The sequence below is a fragment of the Bos grunniens genome, chromosome 21 (assembly GCF_055505025.1).
Source record: "Bos grunniens cultivar Pamir isolate PY7600 chromosome 21, Bosgru_T2T1.0, whole genome shotgun sequence".
NCBI lineage: Eukaryota > Metazoa > Chordata > Mammalia > Artiodactyla > Bovidae > Bos > Bos grunniens.
In genome coordinates, this window is record NC_141185.1 from 3,790,492 (window position 1) to 3,809,056 (window position 18,565).

An 18,565-nucleotide genomic window follows, 5' to 3' on the forward strand; every position below is an offset into this window, starting at 1 on the left:
CTCATCCTCTGTTGTCCCCTTCTTCTCCTGCCTTCAATCTTTAATAGCATCAGGGTTTTTTTCCAGTGAGTCAGTTCTTCGCATCAGGTGGCCAAAGTATTGGAGCTTCAACGTCAGCATCAGCCTTTCCAATGGATATTGGGATTGATTTCCTGTAGGGTTGACTGGCTTGATGCCCTTATAACTGAATCACTTTGCTGTATACCTGAAACTAACAGCAGTGTAAATCAACTATATTTCAATTAAACTTTTTTAAAAAATAAAAAAATATTCCTCCAGGATCCTAAAGGGCTCGCTCCTTCTCTTCACCAGACCTCCACTAAAGTGGGACCCTTTAGAGGAGCCTTCAAAATAACACCCCCACTGCTCGCCCCTTTATTAATTGCTCCATTTTCCTCTGGAGCATGTTTCTCTGTATGAGATATCCTTGCGATTCTTGCTCAGGGTCCGCACCCCCAGCTAGAATGTGATTCCACGCAGTGCAGGGCTTGCTCTGGTTAATGCTGAAACGCAGGGCAGGCCAGCGCCTGGAACTGCATTTTGCTCACCGTGAGTGAGGAGGGAGTCTTTGAGGCCTGAGGAAATCGAGTACTTCTGTTCCTTCCTGGTGAATTACAAGGTGATTCTCAAAAAACAGGAGATTTTTTAAAAGTATGACTCAGCAGCTATTACTGAGACCGTAACAGGCAGGAAGGCCAGGGGTCTCCAAACAGAGGAAACAGGCTGCCAGGGTCTCTTAAAATTCTGTGTTGCTATGACGACACCTGGTTCCACCTGAACTTTTCTCAAACCTGAGCTAACCAAATGTCTTCTTCTTATGGAAATATTTTTCTTAAGCTATGTTAATGAAACTGTGTATTTGCTTTGGAGTTTGCCTTTCTTCAAAATGGTTCCACCTAGGACTAGCTTTTTCTTTTCTCAAACCTTGGGCTAACAATAGCTCAACACACAAGTATTCACATCGATTGTTTTATAGCTGGGGGATGGCACACCTCGTGCCATCCCCTCAAAAATGCATTTTTTGGAGAGGCGCCTGGTGAAACTCCTTCAGCCTTGAGGTGTCTCTCTTATCTGATTAATAGCTCTCTAACAGACAGAAGAGAGCTTGCTAAAATTAACAAGGGGGCACACTCTCCGCCCCCCTTCTGATGTCTGTGTCAGAAGCTTTCTCTCCTTTTCACTTTAATAAAACTGTGCACCACAAAAGCTCCTGAGTGATCAAGCCTGGTCCCTGGTCCCTGGTCCCGAAGCTAAATCTTCTTCGGAGACCACGAATCCCACACCGTTCACTGTAAGCTCTCATTACCTGCAGATACATCGAAGCCGATTTGTAAAGAATTGGTCATGACATTTCCATGATGCTACAGACACGCGCTAAGCACCCCTCCTGTCACACACACTGTGATCTTCACTCTACGTCATTCCAGGTCTTTGGAGCTTAGCTCCATCCATGGTTGAAATGGTACCCATGATGCATTTCTTAAAAAAAATTTTTTTTTTAATTTATTTGGCTGCGCTGGGTCTTAGTTGCAGCATGTGGGATCTAGTTCCCTGACCAGGGCTCAAACCTGGGCCCCCTGCATTGGAAGTGTGGAGTCTTAGCCACTGGACTGCCAGGAGGTCCCCCACAATGCATTCCTTCATTTCCTCAAGACTTAGGGAAGGGGCAACACAAATATAAACTTCTTGATGTATCTTTATCAAGAGTCACTTGGTGGGCTGTTTGGGGATTTGAGAGGCCACTTGTGGGCTGAACTATGTCCCCCTGAAAGATATGTTGACTTCCTGACCCCTGGAACCTCATGTGTCCATATTTGGATATAGGGTCTTTGCAGATGTGATCAAGTTGAGATGAGGTCATTCTGGATTAGCCTGGGCCCTAAATCCAGTGCCTGGTGTCCTTATGGAAAGAGGGAAATTTGGACCCAGACACACAGACACACACAGGATGAATGCCATGTGACCATGGAGGCAGAGACTGGAACAATGTGTCCATAAGCCAAGGGTTGCTGGCCACCACCAGGAGCCAGGAGGGGCCTGGAGCAGATGCTCCTGAGTCTCCAGAGGGAACCAACCTGCCCTCCCCTGGATTTTGGATGTCGACTTGAGAACTGGGTGAGAGCACATTTCTCTTGTAACCGCCCGGTGTGTGGCAACTTACTACAGCAGCCCTAGGAAAACGAGTGCACCGCTATTCCAGAGACACCTTCTTCATCTGCCAGAACACTGAATCCTGCATCGTGGAAGCTTCGAGACTGTGGGGTGGAAGGAAGCTAGGCATGCATCTGCAGAAAATGAAGCTGTCTGAGACTTCCGGTGGCCGTGGGATAGATCACCCCACTGCAAGTCTGTCACCGTGTCCTCTGCAAAGCAGAATGAGCCGAAGACCTCTGTGTCTGATGCATCACAGGCCTGCCTGTCTGCTTGCTCAGTTGTGTCAGACTCTTTGCGACCCCATGGACTGTAGCCCACCATGTTCCTCTGTCCCTGGGCTTCTCCAGGCAACAATACTGGAGTGGGTAGCCATTTCCTTCTCCGGGGGATCTCTCTGACCCAGGCATTGAACCCCCGTCTCCTGTATCGCAGGTGGATTCTTTACCGTGGAGTCACCCGGGAAGCCCACTGTGGCACAAAGACGTGAACTTCCGGCAGCTCCCTTAGGAGTGCCGTCGCAGCATGCTGCTTTCAGCGTCTTTGTGCCGCAGCAGGTGGTTCACTTGGATACTGACACGGATGCAGTCTTGTCACTGAGTGGGGCCTGCAGAGGGAGCTTTGTCTTCGGGGCCCCTGACGCCTGCAGCAGACGTTACAGGTGTGGGCGGCACGAGCCCACCTTCCGACCCTCACGAAGAGTTTGCTGGACCCCGAGCTGAGGGATGCCGGCACCAGGCTAGGTCTCTTGTTGGTTTCCTGGGATTTCCTTCCTGGAAGGGGATTCACGCTTCCTCAGACACAAGCTCCTGCTCCGCGCCCTCTTTCTGTTCTATCTGTTTGTGTCAGCAATAAATATTAGGACCAGGTAGCAATTTGGGGGGTTTGGTTTTTTCTAATTTTAATTTTTTATTGGCGTAGATTTACAGTCTTGTGTTAGTTTCAGGTGTACCACCAAAGGATTCAGTTATATCTGTTCTTATTCAGATTTTTTCCCCTGTAGGTTATTACAGAGTATTGAGTGGAGCTTCCTGTGCTACACAGTCTTTATTTTGTAATTAAATTTTTTATTTTGTATTGGAGTAGGGCCCACCAACAAGTAGGTCCTTGTTGATGATTTTATATATAGCAGTGTGTGAATGTTAATCCCAAACTCTTAATTCATCCCTCCCCACTCCTTTCCACTTTGGTAACCACTGTAAGTTCGTTTCCTAGGCTTGTGAGTCTGTGTGTGTCTTGTAAATAAGTTCATTTGTACCAATTTTTAAAAATAATTTTATTTCCTTATTTTTGAATTTCACTGCTGGGCACAGGCTTTCTCTAGCTGTGGCCAGCGGGGGCTCCTCTCTAGTTCCGGTGCCCAGGATTCTGGCTGTGCTGGCTTCTCTTTTTGGGGAGCACGGGCCTAGTATGCTCGTGCTTCAGTTGGTGTGGTTCCTGGGCTCTAGCTCACAGGCTCAGTAGTTACAGCATGTGGGCTGGTTGTTCCGAGGCAGGTAGGATCTTCCAGGATCAGGGATTGAACCTGTATCTCCTGCATTGACAAGCAGATTTTTTACCACTGAGCCACCAGGGAAACCCCTACCAATTTTTAAATTCCTCACATAAGTGATCTCGTATGATACTTGTCTTTCTCTGTCTGACTTACTTCACTTCGTATAATCATTTCTATGTCACCCGTACTGCCAAGGGCATTCTTTCTTTCTTTTCTCTTTTATGCCTGAGTGCTATTCCATTGTATATGTGTGCCACAGCTTCTTTGTCTATTTCTCTGTCGTGGACATTTAGGTTGGTTCCATGTCTGGGCTGTTGTAAATAGTGTTGCAGTGAACACTGGGATGTGTGTGTCTTTTGAAGCATGGTTTTCTCCAGATACATGCCCAGGAGTGGGATTGCTGGATCATATGGTAGCTGTATTTTTAGTTTTTTATTGAGCCCAGGGGGAGGCTATTGAAATGATCTCCACGCCATAGTCTCAGAACCCAGTGGAGCAGACTGCAACACGCAAGCCCAGGGAGAGTATGGGTAGCCGTTCCGATCACAGGAGGCTGGGCTGTACTGCAGGGACAGATGACTCACGCATCTCAGTGGCTAGAACAGTAAAGGCTCATTTCTTGCCCCAGATACATGTCCACCGGGGGTTGGCTGTAACCGTGTGATCTGAGATCCAGGCTGATGGAACAGCGTCTATCTGGAGCACTGTCTGTGGTGTGGCCAGTTCTGGCTGCTGTAACAGAATACTTTGACTGGGGGCTTAACCAACAAACATTTATTTTTCACAGTTCTGGAGGCTGGGAGTCTGGGTTTGAGGGTGCAGCATGCTTGGGTTCTGGCAAGGACTGTCTTCCTGGTTTACGGATGGCTACCTTCTTGCTGTGTCCTTACATAGCAAAGAGAGAAATCATCTTCGTAGTGTTTCTTTTTTTTTTTGGCCACATGGCTTGTGGGGTCTTAGTTCCCCAACCAGGGATGGAACCTGGGTCACAGCAGTGAAAGCACTGAGCTCTAACCACTAGACCACCAGGGAATTCACTCTAGTGTTTGTTTGTTTATAAGGGCACAAATCTCATTCATGAGGAATTCACTCCCCTGAACTAATTCCCTCCCAAAGGCCTCATCTCCACATATCATCAGCTTGGGGGCTGGGGCTTCAGCATGTCCCCTGGGGCAGGGAACACAAACAATTAGGCCAGAGTACCTGTTTTATGGCAGAAGGAATGAACGATGGAGAGAACCATATGCTGGCTCTTAGGTTTCTGCTCAGAAATGACACGTGTCACTTCCTCTCATATTTCATTGGTCGAAGCAAGTCACATGGCCAAGCGTGATGTCACTGGACAAGGATGTGTAAACTCACAGGGAGGGGAAATGAAATGCTGCAGTAAGCAGTGAAATGTGAAGGCAAAAGGCGTTCCTGTTTCTAAGAAAATGAAGTTGAATTTTTTTGGAAGACTGGATAACAGCAAGTCCCTAAAAATACTGTTGAATTATATTCGACTCAGATAAGTGAAGACACTGGCGAAATCATAAACATCTAGGATTCTGTGTATCAGCTGCTAACGCAGTGCCTTTCAGCTCTGACATTGAAGAAACCAAGAAATTATACACAATCTCTCACAGGTGAGGACTGTGCATGGAAGATAGGAAGGCATTTGATTGGCATCTTCCCCAAACTAAAGGCTCCAGGCTTCACTTAAAAGCCATTGTGGACTCATTCAGTGTTCAGGCCAGGAAACAACCCACTCCAGGTATTTTAAGTAGAGAGGGATTTTGCAGAGGGAGTCGAGTGCTTACAGAAAGGCACAGACATCAGGGGCCGATCCAGACCTGTGCTTTATGGCCCTACCACCACAGCTGTCACCCAGAAGTCAGAGCTTGTTCCTGTCTGATCACCCACACCATGAAGCAGGTGACCAGGCAGTGGGGCTTAGGTCCAGCTACTGCCAACATACATGTCTGCCAGAGTCTGCTTGGCCCCTACTGCCCTAATCTCCTTGGAAAGATTACCCCCAAGGCTTGCATGGATATGTTCAATTGGTAAAACCTCATGTCCAACGGAATCCTAGCTGCAAGAGAGTCTGGGAAATGCAGGCTCTTTATTTTTTAGTGTTCCTACCCCTGCAAATAGATCATGAGTTAAATGAGGGTTGAAAGAAGCTATGTATCCAGTAAAATATACTTTTATACTTAAATATATTTTTCTTTTATAGAGTTTAAATTAAAATAAGTTGTTTAAGGGTGAAGACACTCCAATGATAAGATGTTAGGATTCCTGGCTTTCACCAGTTTCTTCTTCTTGAAGAACAAGACCCCAGTGCATCAGGTGATGAGGCATTAACATAATTCAAAATATACAAAAAGCTTGCTGGGTAACGGGGCGCCCTCAGGAGCAGTACTGGGAAGGGAGAGCTGGCTGACTGCAGAGAGAGTGGATTTGACCCAGGGAGCTCTGCTGATAGGGGAAACCTTGAATGATACTACTTAGTGATAAAGATAATCAAAACAGGTAGCTCTATATCTCTTCCTAATTATAAAGGAGTTTTTTTTTTTTTTTTTTTAAGAGCAGATGCCAACAACTCTCTTCCGGGGGCAATGCCTTCTTGTCAGTTTGGTGATGGACAGAAAGTGTCCCCTGGGCGCATCTTGCTCAGAGTAGGAGCCCCACCACGTGCCCTGGAAGCCCAAGGTTTCGTATCTCTAGCTCCTGGAACAAAGCTCAGCACAGAGCTGGGACTGTGAATATTTACTGAGTGAACAAATGCGTGATTATCCCTAATTGATAGCTGAGGAAACCAAGTCTCGGAGAGATTGCATACCTCACTGAAAACGACAGGGCTGGGTGGTGGTGCAGGCAGGACTCCCAGCTGGGGATCAGGAGTCCACAGCGCTGAGGCTACCGGAATGACTGGGTTGATTTCTCCGTGAGAGGGTAATATTTTGAAGTAAGGCAGTCTTTGATTCGCAAGGTAGCGTGGGACTCTAGAAATGACTGCCCAAGTTAAAAACATGCAGAACCACCTTAGTCAGTGGGTGGGGGAGGTTTGCAGGATACCACTAATACGCTAAAAACCACTGACGTGTACACTTTAAAATGGTTAAGGTGGTGAATTTTGTGTTATGTGAACTTTGTCCCAATAGAAATTGTTTAATGAACAAGTGGTAGAAAAAAAAAAATCAGTGGGGAAAGTGTGATTGTTTTATGACCTTCAAACCTTAACAATTTTCTTCTTGGTTATAATTGCATAGGGAAATAAAAAATAGTACAACTAACATTTATCTAGTACATTCTAACTTAAAACACTAGAAGCACTGAGAATTAGAGTGCTCTATTTCTTTGTACAAAGGTCACACAGATACTAAAACTGGAAAGATACAGAGAAGGTGAGCGCAGTTTTGCACGAGGGTGACACAAATTCATGAAGTGGTCTGACATTTTACAACAGTGTGAGTGGAGTTAATGCCACAGAACTGTATACTTGGATGTGGATTTTATAGTATGTCTTTAACCACAATTTTAAGGAAAACTTATCAGGAGTAGTTTGAACAGTGCCTGCCCTCTCCTCATTGTATAACTGACCATAGGGAACAGGCACTTTTCTCTGCCATGGTGAACTGTCATTGTCCGTTCTAGATCCGGACCAGCCTCCGACGTGGCCTTTGCATGCTCAACCATTTGAAACATCTCTGACTTCCTTTACCACGAAGGTTTTTGTTAGCACCACTTCCTCAGAGCCTTCCTCCTTCTCATCACTCACCAGGTTCCTCAGCTGACACTTCTGGCCCTGGAGCAGCAGCGGAATCCACATCTCCCACCAGTTCTTTCTTCTAGAATTGTCACACGCATGCTAACTCACTTCCTCCTCGACCCAGAGATTGAACCCGCATCGATTTCGTCTCCTGCATTGGCAGGCAGGTTCCTTACCACTAGCGCCACCTGGGAAAACTGGCTCACTCCAATCTGATTGAGCATTATGAGCAGTTTTGGTACCTTTCCTGCACTTCCACCTTTTAGCCAACTTCCTGTGTCAGTGATACAGTTTAAAAAAATTATTTATTTTACTTTATATATTTTTAGGTCAGGTCTTAGTTGCTGCAGGTGGGATGTTCAGTTTTCACAGGAGCATGTGAGTCCTTTAGGGCAAGCGGCTCTTCGCTGTGAGATCTAGTTCCGCACCCAGGGATTAAACCCAGGCCCCTTTGCATTGCGGAGCACACAGTCTTAGCCACTGGACCACCCTGGAGGTTCCTCCGTTGATACATTTTTGTAACACGTTAAGTGGGTTTATCACAGGAGGCAACACAACTGCACACTTTGCTGGCTGTAGGAACTGAGTGGCAGCTCTGCAGCGGGCAAGACTTTGAAAGCAGCGCCATGAGGGGTTGGCGCAGGCCGAATAGCCCGCAGCGCAGGTCGTTCTTGAGGCAAGTCACTCTCGTTAACACACCGAGGTGACTGATATCCGAGCCCTGCAGGGACTGCTGTTATTTTACTGGCCCACAGTAACTAAGCTCTGTGCCTGTCGGAGCTGTGTAAGCAGGGACCGCCTACCTTGTCGCTTTCCTTCCCTCTTCCTGCTCCTTTGCCCCCTGTAAGTAGGAGCCAGCCTGGGCCCCTTGCCGCAGGACTGAAAGCGGAAGGTGCCTGTGGGTCTTTCAGACTTTGGATTTTCCCCTAAGTCCCAGACAACAAGGATGTAAGGAAGAGGAAGGAAGAACTGGAGTCTCCCTTGTGGGCAAAGTGTCCTGGAGAAGCGGTGGGTGATGAGGTATCCTGGGCTGCGGGGAGAGGTAGGGGAGGGGGTCCCGGGCCTGCTGCCCATCGGCCCCCAGAGAGCAATGCAGGGGGGGTGCGCTCAGGTGCAGGACCCCCGACAGGCTCACCAAAGCAGCCCTCGAGGCTGGGGGCAGCAGACATGGGATCCAGGGGCTGCAGGGACTGGTGTGGGTGGGTGAGGAGTGGCCAGCAGGTCTCATCCCCCCCGCCCAGGCCCTGTTCCTGCGGAAGTCCTGACTCAGGAAGGTGCAGAGCTCTGGAACGGACTCCTGTGATGTGCCACCCCGTGGAATCGTGGGATGGGAACTGGGGTCAGAAATTAGGCTGTTACAGAAAGCGGAGCTGGTGGAATGGCCCGCACACACGTTTTTGGCTGGGGAGTCATGCCTCTGACAAGCACGGCTGTGCCCCGTCCTGAGCTAGCCTGACCTGATGGCTTTATCTGACGTCCACATTAGTGAGATAGCTTATTATCACTGCAGTTTGAAGACAGGGCAATAGTCGAAGGCAGAAGTAACCTGCTAAAGATCTCATAGATAGCAAGATGCATAGGATGAGCTCAAACTCAGGTGATACTGCACATGTCTAAAGCCTTTTAACCATCAAGACGGTGTGGGCCATCTCCCCCACCCCCCAGTCTCCAATGTAGCACCAAGCACAGAGGGGCTGCCATTGCTCCCTCTCTCTCTCCCAAATATCCCCCAGCAGCCACTCTCTGAGCCTCCACTTTCCATCTGTAAAATGGTGGCCACTGGCCTAGAGTGACAACATGGTCATCCAAATATCTGCTCGGAGGGTTAAGCATCCTATTGTTCACTTTGACAAAAGAGTTTCCTCCTTTACTTCAAGGGATGGAACCATTTTACAGCCCCCTGCCCCAGATTTCCAGCAGGACTCCTTATCTGGTGAGGTGCAGAGCAGAGGGCGTGGTGTCCTGCTAGGTGGGACTTTGTCGAACCTCAGTGCAACGGTCTCTTTTCAGCATGAAGGCAGACTGGACATGTCCACAATTTTATTGACAAGATAAACCCCAATTTTGCCCTCAAAGTGACAGGACGTAGTGTTTCATCAGGAAACACGTACTACTTCCTTGACCCCAGTAGACGCTGGAATCCCCTGCTCTGCCAGTTGGCCTTCTTTAAGTCTGACAATTGCCGTTTCTCTATCCTAAGCGATTTTGTATGTATTTTCTAAGTTGAGCAAGAAGGGGCCGTGGTTAAGCCATTTAAGCTCTCTCTACGTCTGTTCGTCGCCCATGAGGACAGGAGACGGTGTTTAGAAGCACGTTGCCCAGTATTGTCTGGAGAAGCTGCACCGCAGCCTGGAGGGTGGGGGGTGGTTGTACGTTGAAAATGGGATCAAGTGAGGCTGGGAATCCCTATGCTAAACAAAGCTTAAGGACAGGACTTTTCCGCAGAATGTGAGATTTTTGCAAAAGCCACGTGACTCTCCAGGGGGCGGGAAGGTGTGGTGTTCCCCAAATTACCTGGCTATGGCATGTTTCAGTGGAACACTGAGATCGAGCCAGTGTGGGGCTAGAGACCTATAGGCGATGCACGGAGCCACCAGCACAGAGCAGACCCAGGCGCTCAGTAAACCGGGGCCGTGAGTTTTACACAGCTCGCAACCAGCGGCTCTGCTGATAGTCCTCACTTCGGCCAGATGAAGGACTCCACAGACATCCGCCTGCCTTGCTCTCAGGCTTGTTGAAAGATACCTTTCTCCCGCTACTAAGCTGCCTTTGGAGGGGTTTGGAATGTGAGGCTGGCATGGCAGGGGGTGGTGAGCAAGTTCTGGTTCTGATAGGATCCTGGTGCTGCCACTACCAGCTGAGTGACCTTGGGTGAGTCCCCTAACTTCTCTGTGCCATCTTCCCCTTCCTTACATGAAGATAATGAACCTAACTGCCCCGGCAGCTCTGTGAGGAATACACGAGATAAGGCGGTAAAGCTGCCAGAACAGTGAGAGGTCACTCACAGCAGCTCTTGTTAATGCTACTGTTATTAGTAATAATGATAGCAGCGCTGGAGCCCAGTCTGCACTGAGCCCTGATCCCAGGTCTGGGAGGAATGTAGGACCTTCTGGGCACAGATCTGTTTAGTTTTGAAGCATATACATATAGGTTTCCCTTATTGAAAAGCTAAGATCAGATATCTTGTTTAAATTGCATGTTTATTTTTTCAGCTTTCAAAAAAATGTGGTAAAATATACATAAAACTGGGACTTCCCAGGTGGCGCTAGTGGTAAAGAATCCACCTGCCCATGCAGGTAGACATAAGAGACACAGGTTCGATCCCTGGGTCGGGAAGATCCCCTGGAGGAGGGCACAGCAACCCACTCCAGTGTTCTCGCCCGGAGAATCCCATGGTCAGAGGAGCCTGGTGGGTTGCAGTCCACAGGGTCGCAGAGTTGGACACGACTGAAATGACTTCACATGCACGCACTCATACATAAAATTGAAGCATTTTAAGTGTACAATTGGTGGCAACCATCACTACTGCTGCTGCTGCTAAGTCGCATCAGTCGTGTCCGACCATGTCCAAACAGAAACTTTCTACTCTAAACAATAACTCCCTGTCACCCCAACCAGAGGCGCTGCTCTGGAAGGAACTCCTCCTTGGAGACCTCCCTTCCCCAGAACCCAGTGCCCCCTCAGCTGTCACTTGTCACACACACAGAACGCAGCCCCCGGCAGCAGCTTCCGCCCTAGCATTTACTCAGACTTGAAGCCAAAGAGAAGTTCAGCAAGTACATGCTTCTTTAACCTCATCTCTCAATACTGCGCCTTCACAATGAAAAAGTCAGGTGGACAATCACATGTGATGCAGTATTCAGACGGGATCCTGACGCAGAAGAAACATACTGGGAAAAAAACGAAGAAACTCTGAACAAGCTGTGGACTCCAGTTAACAATAGCGTGTCTATACCGTTAAATCAATTGTAGCAAACGCACCAACCATGTAAGATGTTAGTAACAAAGGAGATACTAACGTAGATGTCAATAACAAAGGAAATTGTGCTGTGTGGTGGTGCCATGAGGAGTAACATAGGTACCCCTTTACTCTTTGCAGCAAACCGAAAAATTTTTAAGTCTGTTAACAAAGAAAGTGAGGCAGGGGCTGCTGTGATGACCGCATGGGTCACAGAGCCCCTCCTCTCGAGGGGGATCAGACCTCCTAACGCGGCGGTGGGTGGCTCTGGTTCTCTGGGGAAAGGGTCCCGGGGTGGCCATGCCTAGTCTGCTCAGGGCTCGCCCCTCCCTTTACGGTGAAACTCGCAGCTCCCGCCCGCCCTTCCAGCATCCTGAGTGTGCTCCCAGAAGACCAGGAGCCTGGTCTTCCAGACACCGGGGCCGACGATGGAGATCAGGGGGGCACGAGGGCCAGGCGGTTCTCACCGACGAGAGCCGAGTCCCTTCTGGAGGAGCTGTATGGGCTCCTCCGGGTGCAGGAGCCACCTGGTGGAAGGCCTGAGGGCTGAGCAGGTGGACACCTGGGTCCAACCTTGGCTCCTTCGCGCCCAGGCTGTGCGGCGTCAGCACTGACGCCCCTCTACGACGCCGACCCCATACTGCTGCTGCTAAGACCTAGCAAGACGACACAAGGCGAGCAAGCGGTTCGCACCGCCACAAGCCAACTCTGGACGGCGGCCCCGGAAGTCAGACAAGGACAGCGGGCTCTGCTCAGCGCGTGATCTGCGGTCAGCTTCCCGGGCTGGTGGAACCGGGCGCCCGCTTCCCGGGGCCGCCGAGTCCCTCCTGGCCTTCGCCCAGCTTCCTAGCCGGCGGCGCGTTCCACGCACCCCGCCTCCTCTCGCCTGGGGGCAGCCCTGGGCCCGTCTCACAGGTGAGGGCACTGAAGGCCGGACCACGTTTCCGGCGGGCTCCTTGTACAGTCAGCGTTGGGACTTGCCCACGGCGGCGGCGTGCGGACGCCTGGACCACTCCCCGCCCCCCGGCAGCCCGCGGGCTTCGCCAGCAGGAAGCCCGTTTTGACTCCAGATCGCTCTAAGCCCTTTACCCCGGTAGCGGCCGCTGCGGTCACGTGCCCCGCCGAGACCGGACGCCCTGGGATTGGCCCCTCCCTGCCAGGGGGGCGGGAATCTCTCTCCGAGATCTCCGACTTTTGCGTGAATCTCGCTTGCTCGCGAGACTGCTGTCCAATTGGTGACTTTAAGCCCCACAATGCATCGGGCGGGGCGGACGTGTGTCTTCGCGCGCCGCTGGCGTCATCTTTCCGAGCCCGCCTGCGGTTTGCGGTCCTCACCCGGAAACCTTGGTTCGGCTCAATTGTTTCTGGCGAATGGGACGAGTTTCTCAAAACTTTCGGGTCTTCCGTGGCCGTCCCTGCCCTGGCCCTAAAGGCCTTGTTCCCGCGACCTTCTCCGAAGCCTTGGGTTCCACCCTCGGTTTTGTCTTAGGCCTGGCTCGCGCTCCAAGCCCTGATTTGAGATTCCTCGTTCCATCTAGACTAGGGATACTTAAGCCGGGGTCTTTGACTGGCTTTCTGGGATCCCCTTCAGATTATATGCAGGATAGGCCGTGTAGGAAATGGCAGTCCACTCCAGTATTCCTGCCTGGAGAATCTCATGGACAGAGGAGCCCGGCGGGCTACAGTCCATGAGATCGCAAAGAGTCGGACACGACTGAGCGACTAACACGCAGGCCGTGTAGGAGCTCCTGCGGATTGTTGGTGGGGAGGCCTTTATTAGGTTTATATGCTAAGAACCCTCGCAGGACTAATGGGGCCCCACTTAGTCCATCCGTTGGCTTTTTTTTTTTCTTTTTCTTTTCTCAGCATAGAATCTGGCACAGATGTTCAGAGGTGCTTATTAGAGGGAAGAGACTATTCTAACGTTATTTCTCCCAGTTACCGTGTGCACACGCTTGTCTACTCCAAAGAAACACTTGATATTACCTGTACACAACTTTTGATTGCACAACTGCCTGGGGGAGTCAGGCTCTTCTTTCTGGCGGATGGTTCAACCGTTCATTCTTCCACCCGACTTTGAGCTTGTAAACCAGCCAGTCGAGGGGTGGAGCACAGCGCCAGACCCTGGAGGCACAGTGGTGAACAAGACGGGCTCAGGCTCTGTACCCATTGAGCTCACGGTCTATGGGAGATACATTGAGCTAAGACCTGAGGGACAGGTCGTGGGTGCCTCTGGCTGGGTCACCAGGGAGATCTGAGACTGAAAGATAAATAGCTAATAGCCGAGTCAGGGTAGAGAGGGGAGCAGAATGGGTAAGATTCCAGCTGTCACAGGAGGAGAGGAGAGAAGGTGGCAGGGCCAGCGTTTTGACCCTTGGAGGATTGCTGGGAATGTGTGGACCGATGAGAGGACGGTGCAAAACCGGGGGTGCTCTCATAGGAAGAGCTGGCTGGCTGTTTATGTGAGCGGTTCAAGGGCAGGAGGGAGTTGGGCAGACTGAGGTGGTAAAGGGAACAGCTGAACAAAGGCTGGTTGTGGAAATCTGAACATTGGCAGGAGCCTCTCTGGGCCTCAGTTTGCCCATCTGTAAAGTGTGGGGGCTGGACCCATCATTAAGGTCCTCCTACCTGTGATTCAAATTGAGCAACACTTGAGTTAGGTGAGGATTTAGAAGTGATTACATCGGGGAAAGAGAAGGAAGGAAGGCAGGAGAGAGTGACACAGACACAAAGGGAACACTGGGAAGAGTGGGACTCAGCGGCTTGCTCGGTCAGAGAGCCGGCCCTAGGTTCAGACCCTCAGTCATCCAGCTGTGGGACCTTGGGCAGGTCACTCCAAATCCCAAGGGATCGAGTTTTGTCTTTATAGTTTGGGAATGGTAATAATAAAAATTCTGGGTGACACTGTCTTTGGGTTTTAGGGGAGGCCAGAGCCAGAGCCAACTCTGAATAAAACAGCATTGATTTACAAACATTAAAGATAATCTCTGGAAAAACAAGCAGACTTGTCTCGGGGAGTGGAACTGGGTGAATGGATGGTTTGGGGCAGGGAGGGCACAGAGGGTTGGAAGGAGAGGGTTTTTTGTTTTTTACTGCTTTTCATTTTGAATTTTGAACAACATGGCAAGTCAGAGAGTGATGCCAGGCCTTGGTGTTTCTGCACTGGTCCCAGCTGGGCACACACCAGACTTGAAGGCAGAGGGAGCATTAGCAAGAGCACATTCTGGATACCTGGACACCTGGGTTCTGATTGGGGGTCTCCCACCAATATACCTTGGATTTATTTTCTTAAGCCTGGTGTGCTGCAGTCCCTGGGGTCTCAGAGTCGGACACGACTGAGTGATTGAACAACAACAAATTCATAAATTTGGAGACAGTGAGGGCTTTACAGAGGGTAAAGCAAGATCTTAGGGCCCTGCTGGCCTGCATTTGGATTCAGAGTCTGTTAGTGACTAGCTGGTGAGCTTGGCTCAATCACTTAATCCCTCCAAATCTCAGTGTTCTCATCTGAAAAGTGGGGATTAAGAACACTAACCTAATTGTTGTGAAAATTCGATAAGATGCTGTGTGCAGAGGGACAGTCCAGCATGTTGTAGGCACTCAGTAAGAATTACTTCTGGGTGGGGGAGGGACAGACTGGGAGCTTGGGGTTAAGATGCAAACTATTACATATAGAATGAATAAACAACAAGGTCCCACTGTATAGCACAAGGAATTATATCCAACATCCTGTGATAAACCATAATGGAAAAGAATATAAAAAAGAATATAACTGAAGCACAATACAGCAGAAATTAACACAAGATTATGAATCAACTATACTTTAATTAAAAAAACTAAAAAAAAATTCCATTCTCCCCTTCCAGCTTAGAAGAGCCAACCATGACCTGGACTAGGCTGGAGAAACATAACCGAGTTAATGTTTTTGTCCATCTCACAAGAGCTTAATTTCATTTAAAGGGTATGATGCTGGGAGAATGCATCAAGAAGCAGAGTGTTCAGTTTACAGCACAACCTGACCAGCAATTATGTAGAAACAGTTTAGCATGAGGAGGCTCAGGCATCCCATATGCCAGCTGCTGCTGCTGCTAAGTCGCTTCAGTCCTGTCCGACTCTGTGCGACCCCATAGACGGCAGCCCACCAGGCTCCCCGGTCCCTGGGATTCTCCAGGCAAGAACACTGGAGTGGGTTGCCATTTCCTTCTCCACATGCCAGAGGGTGGGGAAATCTCTGTGGGTGCTTCTGGCGCCCTCTAGTGGTGAGGAGGGAGACTGCGGGTCAGCGTAATGGCCTGAGAGGCAGCGGGACTGCCTGACTCCAAATGTTGCATTGATAGGTGACACACGATTTAAAAAAAATCAGGAACGTACACGTGTGAGATCAGTGCACGTATTTCAGAAATATATAGGCTCTTGGAATATTTAATTTTTGCAATACTGACATTATATATAGTGTATGGTATAATATATATTGCTGTTCAGTTGCTGAGTTGTGTCCTACTCTTTGGGACTCTGTGGACTGCAGCACGCCAGGCTTCCCTGTCCTTCACTATCTCTAGGAGCTTGCTCAAACTCATGTCCATTGAGTCGGTGATGTTATCTAACCATCTCATCCCCCTTCTCCTCTTGTCCTCAAACTTTCCCAGTACGGGGGTCTTTTCCAATGAGTTGACTCTTTGTATCAGGTTGCCATAGACATATATATATTCATTATATATAACATATATATTCATAATACATATGAATTTGAGCAAACTCTGGGAGACAGTGGAGGACACAGGAGCCTGGTGTGCTGCATCCATGAAGTCGCAAAGAATCGGATATGATTAATGACTGGACAACAGTATTATATGTATATATATAAATAAATACATATGTTATAGTGTGGGATGCTATATATGTGTTTGCATATAATGTGATGCTATTATGCAAACTGTTTTGGACCTTGCTTGTTTCATCTAAACATATGTTTTGAATAACTTTCCATGTGAGAACATACAGTTTTAACACATTGTCCATTTTTAAAAACTGTTATGGAACTGTTGAAAGCATAAAATATATTCATCTTAGGCCTGTGGCTCGATATATCTTTGCGTGTGCACACTCCGAATGCATTCCTTTTTCCAACAGATGAAAAATGATAATAATCATAATAGTACCCTGAATATGTTCCAGGCACTACTGTAAGTGCTTGGAGAGCTTTCATTACAGTTTACATACTGTTCTGTTCTGCAGATGGTTAAGGATAAACAGAGCCGACATCAGCTAAAGCGGTGAAAACAGATATCATTCAGTCACTACAGACTGCAGGGGAAAAGCTGAGTTCCGCTCTGACTTGTGCAGAGGTGACAGGTGTTTTAAAGAGAGGATGAGCGAGTCAGAAGGGACGTGTGGAGGGTGGGGGTTCAAGTGAAAAATCACCAAGGCTGGGTGAGTGCAGATCAGACAGGGCGGCTGGGTCAGAATTCTACCTCCATGGGAGCTGTATCCTTCCTTCTGAGTCCATTTCAAGGGAACGACTTTCAGGTCCTTGAGAAAGACACTCCTGGGCTGTAGGAGGTACCCGTCCGCCTCAAAGGGGCAGAGGAAGGCTCACAACTGCAAGCCCTTCTTAGTAAATGCTCTAGAAGGGAAGTCAGGGCCTGTGGTCAGGGGTCGGCTGGAACAAATGGAAAATTCTCCTAGGGCAGTCCCCTGGCTTTCTCAGGCGGGTGTTTTAATGGGGAGGGGGGTCCTGGGGTCCTCCTAGGGACACAGCCTCGTGCCACAGGAACCAGGCTGGAGTTTCATCATCTCTTCGTGCCCGGGTTTGGACGGAGCCGCTATGTGCCAGGAGCTCTAAGTTCTCAGGATGCACCTTTATTTATGAAATAAGTTCTCTGTGGCTTCCCCCACTCTTCACTGTAGAGACCGAGGCTACTGGGACCATCTCAGGCTCACAGCCATCGTTCTCCTGTGCCAGTGTTACTGGTGGCGGAGTGCCTGGACGCTGACTTGCAGTGTGGAAGGCATGACATTTAAAAGATTTTTTACAGGTTTTTTTGGGATGTGAATCACTTTTAAAGTCTTTCTTGAATTTGTTACAATATTGCTTCTGTTTTATGTTTGTTTTTTTTTTTTTTGGCTAGGAGACATGTGAGCTCTTACTGCCCTGGCCAGGTGAAGGTACCCCCTGCATTGGAAGGTGAAGTCTTTTTTTAAAAAATCTACTTATTTATTTATTTATTTCTGACTCCTTATTGCCAAATTCAGACTTAAATTGAAGAAAGTAGGGAAAACCACTAGACCATTCAGGTATGACCTAAATCAAATCCCTTATGATTATACAGTGGAAGTGAGAAATAGATTTAAGGGCCTACATCTGATAGATAGAGTGCCTGATGAACTATGGAATGAGGTCTGTGACATTGTACAGGAGACAGGGATCAAGACCATCCCCATGGAAAAGAAATGCAAAAAAGCAAAATGGCTGTCTGGGGAGGCCTTACAAATAGCTGTGAAAAGAAGAGAAGCAAAAAGCAAAGGAGAAAAGGAAAGATATAAGCATCTGAATGCAGAGTTCCAAAGAATAGCAAGAAGAGATAAGAAAGCCTTCTTCAGCAATCAATGCAAAGAAATAGAGGAAAACAACAGAACGGGAAAGACTAGAGATCTCTTCAAGAAAATTAGAGATACCAAGGGAACATTTCATGCAAAGATGGGCTCAATAAAGGACAGAAATGGTATGGACCTAACAGAAGCAGAAGATATTAAGAAGAGATGGCAAGAATACACAGAACTGTACGAAAAATATTTTCACGACCCAGATAATCACGATGGTGTGATCAGTGACCTAAAGCCAGACATCCTGGAATGTGAAGTCAAGTGGGCCTTGGAGAGCATCACTACGAACAAAGCTAGTGGAGGTGATGGAATTCCAGTTGAGCTTTTTCAAATCCTGAAAGATGACACTGTGAAAGTGCTGCACTCAATATGCCAGCAAATTTGGAAAACTCAGCAGTGGCCACAGGACTGGAAAAGGGCAGTTTTCATTCCAATCCCAAAGAAAGGCAATGCCAAAGAATGCTCAAACTACCGCACAATTGCACTCATCTCACACGCTAGTAAAGTAATGCTCAAAATTCTCCAAGCCAGGCTTCAGCAATATGTGAACTGTGAACTTCCTGATGTTCAAGCTGGTTTTAGAAAAGGCAGAGGAACCAGAGATCAA